This window comes from Taudactylus pleione, unplaced genomic scaffold, assembly GCF_031769625.1.
Source record: "Taudactylus pleione unplaced genomic scaffold, aTauple2 ptg001411l, whole genome shotgun sequence".
Classification (NCBI taxonomy): Eukaryota; Metazoa; Chordata; class Amphibia; order Anura; family Myobatrachidae; genus Taudactylus; species Taudactylus pleione.
In genome coordinates, this window is record NW_028285811.1 from 162316 (window position 1) to 175508 (window position 13193).

The following is a 13193-nucleotide window of genomic DNA, read 5'->3' on the forward strand; positions in this document are numbered from 1 at the left end:
GTTTAAACATGGTGAGTGCTGGGTTTTCTGTTTATATATATATATTACAGGGTGTGCAGTCCAGAAATCTGGATTGCCTTGGTTGATCTGTTTTAGGGCACCCCATTATAACACATTTTTCTTTTATAACACATTTTAACCCTTCACTGTTTGTTTATTTTACATGTACCTCACTTTTTGATTTTCATTCTTTATATGCAGCTGTGACTGCTCTTAACTATCTCTTTTACACTGCACTTTTCTTACTATGGCGGTGCCTTGGGGTGGCATAGCTGGGACAGTTTGGGGGTGTCCTGCACTCTGGATTTGAATCCTAGTATGTTAGGGACCTACCCTAAAGAGGTTACTTGGATGTGGTGGGTAGGCCCATAACCTTGGCCAAGATTATGCTAAAAACCTCTATTGATTGCAAAATTCTATTGCATTTATATATTATTAATAATTTGGAGTTGTGCACCTGAGATTTGTCTGTTTTTGTGCCTGCAATTAGTCTCATCAGGTAGCACCTCCCATTATATATATATATATATATATATATATATATATATATATACAAAACAAAAAGCGGCACTCTCAGGACTTAAGTAAAAAAGACTCACGACTCCACCAGGTCTCCGTTCAACGTTTCAGTCGATTGGACTTTTATCAAGAACAACAGCGTGAAAACAAACATACCTTTATACCCCTCAAGCATCCCATGAAGTGAGCACGAATCCTGCCTTGCCGCCCGCCGAGTGCATGACGTCACTCGGTAGGGGCCGGCGCATGGATAATGACGCGGCTGCTCAGAGCTGAGGACGCCACAAAGGGTTGCCATGGCAATCCAGCTCTGCATAGCCGTCGCTGGCAACAGAACCAAACACATAATAAACAATATATTTCACATGATACCACCATAGGCTCCAATAGAACCCAGTGGTGGAGATGATACAGTGCAATGCAAATAAATGAGTATAGACATGAGTGGACATAAATGCATGGACAGGTAAGTCACATAAAGCAAATGCAATACTGAAAAGTGTGAACCAAACAAAAGGTGAGCAGTCATAGATCATGATTGATAAATCAAACTGTGTGACGAAAATGGGCAAACGATATGGTACATGGTATAGAACACTAATATATATATATATATATATATATATATAAATATATATAGATCACAGACAGAGGATGTGCACATATCAATGAAGCATATATAGAATAACAAAAATAATGAGTACATGAAAAAGAACCACTATATGATTGGCCATATGTGAAAATGGACAGAGCCAGCGAGTGGTGTGTAACAATGATATACTGAAACTATAATGTAAAAGTGTCAGAAAAAATAGTTCCAGAGTCTCAGAGATATATCAGGAGACTGACAGTGAATTAAGGCGAACCACAGATTCTGTGAACATCGTATACTGTACTATAGTATGCACATGGTAAAAATGCATATAATCACGGTGGATAAGGAAAGGACAAAATATGAGGAAAATGTGGAGGACAAGGAAAACGGGAGTGTTGGCTAAAGTGCAATTGAGGATAGCGTCTAGTTACTGCACCTGGTATTCCAAGGTGGTCTCCCATCCAAGTACTAACCCGGCCTACACTGCTTAGCTTCAAAAATCAGATGGTATAAGGCGTATCCAGTGTAGAATGGCTGTAATTAAGACATAGATGATCCAGAATACATGCACGGCCTATGGGCTCGCTGTGGACAACACGTACAAGGGGAAAAAGGAAGGGAATGGGCAAAAGCAGGGAAAAATGGGAAGGATAAGAGGATAAGGGAAAACAATGGCAGAAAAACTGTTGCCACAGTGGACATAATGTGAAATACTTTAATATACCACAGAGGGTAAAGAATACCCAGAAAGTACTGGAGAGTAAGTGTGCTCTAATATCAAGAGAATGTTCTTTAATAGTAACATGCAAAAGATAATTGTTCATTCAGTCCAGAGGGAGAAACTGTATTCATTTTTCAAATCCAAAAGGTCTCAAGTTGGAGAAGTTTCTTTTCTCTGTCACCTCCTCGTTTGGTGGGGAGGACGTGGTCGATTATCTTGTATACCAGGGTAGATAAAGAGTGTCGTGAATTTTTGAAGTGCCATGCCACAGGCTGATCTACTTCTTTCCCATCAAGGGCCTGTCTGATTGCAGTCCGATGTTGGGCCATTCAAATCCGAGCTGTACAAGTAGTTTTCCCTATATAGACAAGTCCACAGGGGCAACGAATCATGTAGATGATATGCTTGGTGGTACAAGTCAAAATGTTTTTGATGGGTATGCGTTTCCCAGAGTGTGGATGTAAAACATCGGGACCTGTTTCCAAATATCCATAGGTGGTGCAACCAGTGCAACGATAACAACCAGGTTTTTTGGAGAGAAAATGGTCTGTAACGGGAGGCCCACGACTGACATCATTGTGTACTAACCAGTCTTTTAGATTCTTCCCACGTTTGTATCCTAGCATGATCTTAGAGTTTAGTAGAGGTTTGATAGTATGATCCGTATTGACAATGGTCAAAGACATTTGGTGGTAGAGTTGATGTATTTACTGGCTATATTGTGCTGATTCACAAATATCAAAGTGTTTGTGTTTCTAAGTGTAGAGTCAGTTTGTTGGCTACATTGTTGGTTAGAACCAATGGCTCTTTATTTCACCCGTAGAAGATCTTTATGTCTGTAGCCTCGTTCCAAAAATGTAATGATCATGTTGTCTATTTCAGCAACAGCCTGTTGAGGGTCATTGGTAATTCTGATTGCTCTTAAAAATTGTGAATATGGTAGGCTTCTTTTGAGAGACACAGGATGATGGCTTTGTGCATGTAGTAGAGAGTTGCCATCAGTGGGTTTATGATAAACCGTGGTGTTCAAATTGGTACCCGTCCAATAAATGTTGATATCCAAAAAATGTACATGCTGGAGACTTTGATCAAAAGTAAATGTGATATATTTATGCTTAGAATTGATTTTCACCACGGTTTTGACGAAATCTTCCTCGGTACCTGACCAGAGGACCAAAATGTCGTCTATGTACCGGACAAAAAAAATTAAAAATTTATTGAAGTCTGGATTATTCAAAAACAATTCCTTCTCGATGGCAAACATATACACGTTGGCAAAGGATGGTTCTACATGAGACCCCATAGCACAGCCATTTTTTTGGAGAAAAAATTTGTCATCAAACAAAAAATAATTGTTTTTCAAAGTTTGTCTAAGAAGACAAATAAAAAAAATCAATGTTGGGACCCTGAAAATCGGTATGTAGTTTCAAAAAGGATTGCTTGTATTCACAGCCCTCCTTATGTGGTATACTGGTGTATAATGAGTTGACATCTATTGTACACATAATGAGGTTTGTGGGTAGATTTTGTAAGGAGTGTAATCTGTTCAGTAGAGAGTGAATTAAGCAAAAATGTGGGTTCTTGTGAGATTAGAGGTTGCAAGAAATGATCAAGATATTTGGAAGTTTTACTGTATAGTCCATCTCTAGCAGAAATGATGGGACGACCCGGAGGTGAGACAAGAGATTTGTGGATCTTGGGTAAACTGTAAAGTAGGGGGGCCACAGGTTTATCTACAGTTAGAAATTGCAACGGGTCACTAGTAATGAACCCATGTTGTAACGCTTCAGATAAATAAATGTCCAGTTCTTTCTTGAATTTGGACACCGGATCATAAGTTAAACGTGAGTAAGTATCTAAGTCATTTAGTTGATGATAGATTTCATTGATGTAATGGTCCCTGTCTTGGATGACAATCGCACCTCCTTTATCTGCTGAACGAATAACAATGGAGGTATCCTTGCTGAGGGAGGTTAGTGCAGCGAATTCCTCTTTAGATAAATTATGATGTAAAGAATTAAAGCCCTTGAAGTGTGTGGTGACATCATGATCTAATATTCTAATAAAGCTCTTGATAGAAGCATTGTTAGAACAAGGTTCAAAGGTGGAAGTTTTTTTGAAAGGAGCAGATGCTGTTGGAGATGATGTATTGGTAGAATTGCTAAAAAATTCTTTAAGTTTGAGACTCCTGTTGAGTCTCCATAGGTCCTTTTTCCAATGGAAACCATTGAAAGGACAGGAGGGAATGAATGACAGGCCCCTCTGTAATAAGTTAGACTCTGACATGCTAAGTGGTCTGGAGGACAAATTAACAATTACGTCTTTTTCTGGTACACTCTTTTTCCTCTCCCCTTGTTTGCTGCACCTAGTGTGAGGCCGCTTCCTTTTCGGGCCCATGTGGACATACCTAAAGGGGGATGTTGTGTCAATGGGTTAGAACCTGATTGAAAATCCTGATCACATTGGGAGGAATTGGCCCCACTAGAGCCTTCTGTATCAAATGGTTGTCTGGGAGTTCTAAAGTGTCTTCTCTGAAATCTGGGATTGAGTGTTCTGCCAGTAGCCCACGAATAAATCCTCTGCTCCTGATAATCTGTATTAACTTTTGCTAATTTTTCTTTTTTGTAAGAAATGAGGTTCCTTCTATAATCCTCTATTTGTGTATTGAGTTTGTCCAGCCAATTGTCAGAATTGTCTCTAGAGAGACTATTATTGTGTGAAATTTCAAAAGTTTTAATTTGGCACGGACACTACTGAGCTCTCTGCTAGATTCCTCTATAACCAATAACATGAGATCAACAGAGCATTTATTAAGGACGGCAACCCTTCTCCTGCAGAAATCCACACTATTTCTGCCAATGGTGGGGACTTTCTTAATCCTGAAACGCCTAGGTATTTTTCGTTCTCTGTGATAATCAGATAGGGTAACTCCATGTAAATGATAATCAATTTCCTTTTTCTTTAATCTGAGCAACTGAATAAAGAGCTCCTCAGTGGAGGATGTCCCTGCAGTGTCAAGAAAGGTCTCTTTAAAGTAACGACTTTCAGCCTCTGACTCACTGAAACTAAGTGTATCACCTATAGGTAATTGTATATGTAAAAAACCACTCCCATCTGAGCCATAACAAGTGAAAGAAATTGAGAGTAAATGTATATAAATATTAAAGACTGTCTAGTATCATGTAGAAAAGAATGTTGATATGTGGAAAGTGGGAAAAAGATATGTATAATGGAAAAAATCTATATGTAAAAATCAATCCAAATCCAAATGGTTATAGAAAAAGAAAAAATTATGTTTTTTTAAAGTGTACCAAAATTAGTCCATAGTTCACACAGATGAAAAAAAGGCGATGAAAAATAAGGAAAGAACCCAAGCAAAGTAAAAATTAAAATAAAAATGAAAAATAGAGATGTTTCTTGATGGGTTGAAAAGGAAGAGTGATCAAAGAGACGGGGTGCCTTGCAATCCACAGGGATATGCGACCATACCACAGTGGGGATTTATATAGAAATAACGCTGGCACTCCACTAAATAAATCAAAAGTGGCCTGGGTGCCCTCAAATTGGTTAAATAACCATGCACATAAACAAAACAAAAAGCGGCACTCTCAGGACTTAAGAAAAAAAGACTCACAACTCCACCAGGTCTCCGTTCAACGTTTCAGTCGATTTGACTTTTATCAAGAACAACAGCGTGAAAACAAGCATACCTTTATACCCCCAAGCATCCCATGAAGTGAGCACGAATCCTGCCTTGCCGCCCGCCGAGTGCATGACGTCACTCGGGAGGGGCCGGTGCATGCATAATGATGCGGACGCTCAGAGATGAGGACGCCACAAAGGGTTGCCATGGCAATCCAGCTCTGCATAGCGGTCGCTGGCAACAGAACCAAACACATAATAAACAATATATTTCACACGATACCACCATAGGCTCCAAGAGAACCCAGTGGTGGTGATGATACAGTGCAATGCAAAAAAAATGAGTATAGACATGAGTGGACATAAATGCATGGACAGGTAAGTCACATAAAACAAATGCAATACAGAAAAGTGTGAACCAAACAAAAGGTGAGCAGTCATAGATCATGATTGATAAATCAAACTGTGTGACGAAAATGGGCAAACGATATGGTACATGGTACAGAACACTAATATATATATATATATATATATATATATATATATATATACGTCACAGACAGAGGATGTGCAAATATCAATGAAGCATATATAGAATAACAAAAATAATGAGTACATGAAAAAGAACCACTATATGATTGGCCATATGTGAAAATGGACAGAGCCAGCGAGTGGTGTGTAACAATGATATACTGAAACTATAATGTAAAAGTGTCAGAAAAAATAGTTCCAGAGTCTCAGAGATATATCAGGAGACTGACAATGAAATAAGGTGAACCACTGATTCTGTGAACATCGTATACTGTACTATAGTATGCACATGGTAAAAATGCATATAATCACGGTGGATAAGGAGAGGACAAAACATGAGGAAAATGTGGAGGACAAGGAAAACGGGAGTGTTGGCTAAAGTGCAATTGAGGATAGCGTCTAGTTACAGCACCAGGTATTCCAAGGTGGTCTCCCATCCAAGTACTAACCCGGCCTACACTGCTTAGCTTCAAAGATCGGATGGTATAAGGCGTATCCAGTATAGAATGGCTGTAATTAAGACATAGATGATCCAGAATACATGCACGGCCTATGGGCTCACTGTGGACAACACGTACAAGGGGAAAAAGGAAGGGAATGGGCAAAAGCAGGGAAAAATGGGAAGGATAAGAGGATAAGGGAAAACAATGGCAGAAAAACTGTTGCCAAAGTGGACATAATGTGAAATACTTTAATATACCACAGAGGGTAAAGAATACCCAGTAAGTACTGGAGAGTAAGTGTGCTCTAATGTCAAGAGAATGTTCTTTAATAGTAACATGCAAAAGATAATTGTTCATTCAGTCCAGAGGGAGAAACTGTATTCATTTTTTAAATCCAAAAGGTCTCAAGTTGGAGAAGTGTCTTTTCTCTGTCACCTCCTCGTTTGGTGGGCGGGACGTGGTCGATTATCTTGTATACCAGGGTAGATAAAGAGTGTCGTGAGTTTTTGAAGTGCCGTGCCACAGGCTGATCTACTTCTTTCCCATCAAGGGCCTGTCTGATTGCAGTCCGATGTTGGGCCATTCGAATCCGAGCTGTACAAGTAGTTTTCCCTATATAGACAAGTCCACAGGGGCAACGAATCATGTAGATGATATGCTTGGTGGTACAAGTCAAAACGTTTTTGATGGGTATGCGTTTCCCAGAGTGTGGATGTAAAACATCGGGAGGTAGGCTTCTTTTGAGAGACACAGGATGATGGCTTTGTGCATGTAGTAGAGAGTTGCCATCAGTGGGTTTATGATAAACCGTGGTGTTAAAATTGGTACCCGTCCAATAAATGTTGATATCCAAAAAATGTACATGCTGGGGACTTTGATCAAAAGTAAATGTGATATATTTATGCTTAGAATTGATTTTCACCACGGTTTTGACGAAATCTTCCTCGGTACCTGACCAGAGGACCAAAATCTCGTCTATGTACCGGACAAAAAAAATAAAAAATTTATTGAAGTCTGGATTATTCAAAAACAATTCCTTCTCGATGGCAAACATATACACGTTGGCAAAGGATGGTGCTACATGAGACCCCAAAGCACAGCCTTTTTTTTGGAGAAAAAATTTGTCATCAAACAAAAAATAATTGTTTTTCAAAGTTTGTCTAAGAAGACAAATAAAAAAATCAATGTTGGGACCCTGATAATCGGTATGTAGTTTCAAAAAGGACTGCATGTATTCACAGCCCTCCTTATGTGGTATACTGGTGTATAATGAGTTGACATCTATTGTACACATAATGAGGTTTGTGGCTAGATTTTGTAATGAGTGTAATTTGTTCAGTAGAGAATGTGAATCAAGCAAAAATGTGGGTTCCTGTGAGATTAGAGGTTGCAAGAAATGATCAAGATATTTGGAAGTTTTACTGTATAGTCAATCTCTAGCAGAAATGATGGGACGACCCGGAGGTGAGACAAGAGATTTGTGGATCTTGTGTAAACTGTAAAGTAGGGGGGCCACAGGTTTATCTACAGTTAGAAATTGCAACGTGTCACTAGTAATGAACCCATGTTGTAACGCTTCAGATAAACAAATGTCCAGTTCTTTCTTGAATTTGGACACCGGATCATAAGTTAAACGTGAGTAAGTATCTAAGTCATTTAGTTGATGATAGATTTCATTGATGTAATGGTCCCTGTCTTGGATGACAATCGCACCTCCTTTATCTGCTGAACGAATAACAATGGAGGTATCCTTGCTGAGGGAGGTTAGTGCAGCGAATTCCTCTTTAGATAAATTATGATGTAAAGAATTAAAGCCCTTGAAGTGTGTGGTGACATCATGATCTAATATTCTAATAAAGCTCTTGATAGAAGCATTGTTAGATCAAGGTTCAAAGGTGGAAGTTTTTTTGAAAGGAGCAGATGCTGTGGGAGATGATGTATTGGTAGAATTGCTAAAAAATTCTTTAAGTTTGAGACTCCTGTTGAGTCTCCATAGGTCCTTTTTCCAATGGAAACCATTGAAAGGACAGGAGGGAATGAATGACAGGCCCCTCTGTAATAATTTAGACTTGGACATGCTAAGTGGTCTGGAGGACAAATTAACAATTACGTCTTTTTCTGGTACACTCTTTTTCCTCTCCCCTTGTTTGCTGCACCTAGTGTGAGGCCGCTTCCTTTTCGGGCCCATGTGGACATACCTAAAGGGAGACATTGTGTCAATGGGTTAGAACCTGATTGAAAATCCAGATCACTTTGTGAGGAATTGGCCCCACTAGAGCCTTCTGTATCAAATGGTTGTCTAGGAGTTCTAAAGTGTCTTCTCTGAAATCTGGGATTGAGTGTTCTGCCAGTAGCCCACGAATAAATCCTCTGCTCCTGATAATCTGTATTAACTTTTGCAAATTTTTCTTTTTTGTAAGAAATGAGGTTCCTTCTATAATCCTCTATTTGTGTATTGAGTTTGTCCAGCCTATTGTCAGAATTGTCTCTAGACAACGGCGGCAACAGTTTTTCTGCCATTGTTTTCCCTTATCCTCTTATCCTTCCCATTTTTCCCTGCTTTTGCCCATTCCCTTCCTTTTTCTCTTTGTACGTGTTGGCCACAGCGAGCCCATAGGCCGTGCATGTATTCTGGTTCATCTATGTCTTAATTACAGCCATTCTACACTGGATACACCTTATACCGTCCGATCTTTGAAGCTAAGCAGTGTTGGCCGGGTTAGTACTTGGATGGGAGACCACCTTGGAATACCTGGTGCTGTAACTAGACGCTATCCTCAATTGCACTTTAGTCAACACTCCCGTTTTCCTTGTCCTCCACATTTTCCTCATGTTTTGTCCTCTCCTTATCCACCGTGATTATATGCATTTTTACCATGTGCACACTATAGTACAGTAAACGATGTTCACAGAATCTGTGGTTTGCCTTATTTCATTGTCAGTCTCCTGATATATCTCTGAGACTCTGGAACTATTTTTTCTGACACTTTTACATTATAGTTTCAGTATATCATTGTTACACACCACTCGCTGGCTCTGTCCATTTTTACATATGGCCAATCATATAGTGGTTCTTTTTCATGTACTCATGATTTTTGTTATTCTATATATGCTTCATTGATATGTGCACATCCTCTGTCTGTGAGGTATATATATATATATATATGTCACAAGCGTGGAATTTAGGAGCTGTGTTCCCGGACTGGGCCTTGGATCTGTATTACTTGGCGCAGACGCTCGCTGGAGGAAACTTGCCATAATGAAGTTTCTCCGCATGAGAGGGTGCAGCGAACTGACAGGAGTTTGAGGAATGTGGCAGTAACGAGGTAGCTAGGAAGCTATGTGGAGCGGCTGGATAGCTGAGGGTAGACGTTGGTAGCTGAGTGACTATGTGGAGCGGCTGGATAGCCGTGGGTAGATGTTGGTAGCTGAGCGGCTACGTGGAGCGGCTGGATAGCCGTGGGTAGACGTTGGTAGCTGAGCGGCTACGTGGAGTGGCTGGATAGCCGTGGGTAGACGTTGGTAGCTGAGTGGCTACGTGGAGCGGCTGGATAGCCATGGGTAGACGTTGGTAGCTGAGTGGTTACGTGGAGTGGCTGGATAGCCGTGGGTAGACATTGGTAGCTGAGCGGCTACGTGGAGCGGCTGGTTAGCCATGGGTAGACATTGGTAGCTGAGCGGCTACGTGGAGCAGCTGGTTAGCCGTGGGTAGACGTTGGTAGCTGAGTGGCTACGTGGAGCGGCTGGTTAGCCATAGGTAGATGTTGGTAGCTGAGCGGCTACGTGGAGCAGCTGGTTAGCTGAGGGTAGACGTTGGTAGCTGAGTGGCTACGTGGAGTGGCTGGATAGCCGTGGGTAGACGTAGGTAGCTGAGCGGCTATGTGGAGCAGCTGGTTAGCCGTGGGTAGACGTTGGTAGCTGAGTGGCTACGTGGAGTGGCTGGATAGCCGTGGGTAGACGTAGGTAGCTGAGCGGCTACGTGGAGCGGCTGGTTAGCCGTGGGTAGACTTTGGTAGCTGAGTGGCTACGTGGAGCGGCTGGAGCGCCGTGGGCAGACGTTGGTAGCTGAGCGGTTACGTGGAGCGGCTGGTTAGCCATGGGTAGACGAAGGTAGCTGAGCGGCTACGTGGAGCGGCTGGTTAGCCATGGGTAGACGTTGGTAGCTGAGTGGCTATGTGGAGCGGCTGGTTAGCCGTGGGTAGACGTTGGTAGCTGAGTGACTACATGGAGCAGCTGGATAGCCGTGGGTAGACGTAGGTAGCTGAGTGGCTTCGTGGAGTGGCTGGTTAGCCGTGGGTAGACGTTGGTAGCTGAGCGGCTATGTGGAGTGGCTGGTTAGCCGTGGGTAGACGTAGGTAGCTGAGCGGCTACGTGGAGCAGCTGGAGCGCAGTGGGAAGGCTTGCTTAGCTAAACTAAGAAACTAGTTGCACTGGCATCTTGTGTGAGCATTGGGGATCCTTTTATAGTGGACACTGGGAGCTGACAGGCTGAGAGAGAAGGAGAAGGCTCCTCATTGGTGGTAGTGGGGTCACATGGGCAATCCTAGATGGCCGCGCCCATGGACCGGAGGACAGCGCTTCCTGGAGGTAGTCAGCGGGGACCAGCGGTCAGCAGGAGCTGGCGTGGGAGCAGCACAGCAGCGGGACCCTCCAGAGGACAACAGCAGAGACTGCCTTGGGAGAAGAGGAAGGAGCGTACAGCGCGGGAGCCGGAAGACAGCGCGGGTCAGCGCCCACACAGGTAAGCGACGGGGTCTGATTCCGGGGTCTCCAGGCCAGCGTGTGACAGTACCCCCTTCTTCCTTGGTTTATGAGGAAATTTCACATGGAACGCTTTGACCAGATGGGGTGCATGGACATCGGAGGCATTTATCCTGATTCGTTCCTCTGGACCATAATTCTTCCAGTCGATGAGGTATTGAAGACGGTTGTATCGACAACGGGAATCTAAGATTCTGTCAACTTCAAACTCCTCTCCCTGCTGTGTTTGAACACTAGAAGCTTTAGGCAGGACCTTCTGAAATCGGTTTAAGACTAGTGGTTTTAAAAGAGAAATATGGAAAGTACTTGGAATGCGAAGAAATGGAGGAAGCTTTAACTTGTAAGCCACAGGATTCAAGACTTTGATGATTGGGAATGGACCAATGAATCGCGGAGCAAATTTCATCGAGGGTACTCAGAGTCTTAGGTTTCGGGTAGAGAGCCAAACCATATCCCCAGGTCGGAAATTTGGAACCGCTCGTCTTTGGCGGTCAGCAAATCTCTTGAACCGGGCTGACGTTTTAGTCAGAGAGGAACGAACCTTTTCCCAGATGTTGGAGAACCATTGAAGGGACATTTTGGCCGCAGGCACATCTAATGTGGGAAGAAGAGGGAAATCTGGCACTCGAGGATGTTGACCAAAAACTGTAAAAAAAGGAGTTGAGCTGGTGGACGTGTGATAATGATTATTGTGGGCAAATTCGGCCCAAGGAAGAAGTTCAATCCAGTCATCTTGGGAGGAGGAGACAAAAGTGCGCAGGAGCTGTTCCAGGTCTTGATTGACCCTTTCGGTCTGACCGTTGGTCTGGGGATGATAAGCGGTAGAAAATTTGAGTTTTACCTTAAGGGCTGAGCAGAGTGACCTCCAGAACTTCGCTACGAACTGTACTCCCCTGTCGGAGATGATCTCTTGAGGAAGGCCGTGGAGCTTGAAGATCTCTTTTACAAAGCTCTGGGTGAGTAGAGGTGCAGACGGAAGCCCAGTAAGTGGTACGAAATGAGCCATTTTAGAAAAACGATCCACGATAACCCAAATTGTGTTGTGGCCCCAAGATGGAGGAAGATCAGAGATGAAATCCATAGATAGGTGATTCCATGGCTTAGATGGAATTGCAAGAGGTAGGAGTTGACCGTGTGGAACCCGCCGAGGTATCTTGTGTTGGGCACATTTGATGCATGAAGACACATAAGACCTGACGTCCTTTTTCATCGAAGACCACCAATAGGACCGCTGGATAAATTCTAGGGTTTTATCCATACCCAGGTGACCAGAGAACTGGGAAGCATGAGCCCAATGCAGTAACCTCTTGCGGAGTTCCGGAGCAACGAAAGTCTTCCCAACCGGGGGTATAGAAGATAATTGGGTAGAGGCGAAGAAAGCTGAATTCAAGATTGGTTGGGGCTGTTCCATGGGTAGATCAGGGTTGCTCGTCATGGAACGGGAGAGTGCGTCGGCATTGAGGTTTTGTGAACCGGGGCGATAGGAGACTTTGAAGTTAAATCTGGAGAAAAACATTGCCCACCGGGCTTGACGAGGGTTCAAGCAATTTGCAGATTTAAGATAAAGGAGGTTCTTATGGTCAGTAAAAATGGTAATGGGGTAATGAGCTCCTTCTAGAAGATATCGCCATTCTTCGAGGGCTAGTTTCATGGCGAGTAACTCTTGATCTCCAATGGTGTAGTTCTTCTCTGCAGGCAAAAACTTCCGGGAAAAGAAACCACAGGGATGAAGTTTTTCATCTTTAAATTGCTGGGAGAGCACTGCACCGACACCTTCAGAGGATGCGTCCACCTCCAGGATAAAGGGCCGGGTGGAGTCTGGTTGCTTTAAGATGGGAGCGGAGATGAAGGCTTGCTTAAGAAGTTGAAATGCAGAGGTAGCTTCGACGGGCCATATAGTTGGATCTGCTCCCTTGCGGGTGAGGGCTGTAATCGGAGCTACCAGAGTCGAGAAACCTTTTACAAACTTGCGATAGTAGTT

The 13193-nt window shown here is 42.8% G+C and overlaps 2 pseudogenes; one reads left to right on the plus strand and one right to left on the minus strand.

The window, feature by feature from the left end:
• Positions 1-6408: 6408 nt before the first annotated feature.
• Positions 6409-6526, minus strand: LOC148442699 (5S ribosomal RNA; annotated as a pseudogene).
• Positions 6527-9100: 2574 nt separating this feature from the next.
• On the plus strand, positions 9101-9218 carry LOC148442700 (5S ribosomal RNA; annotated as a pseudogene).
• The last annotated feature ends 3975 nt before the right edge of the window (positions 9219-13193 follow it).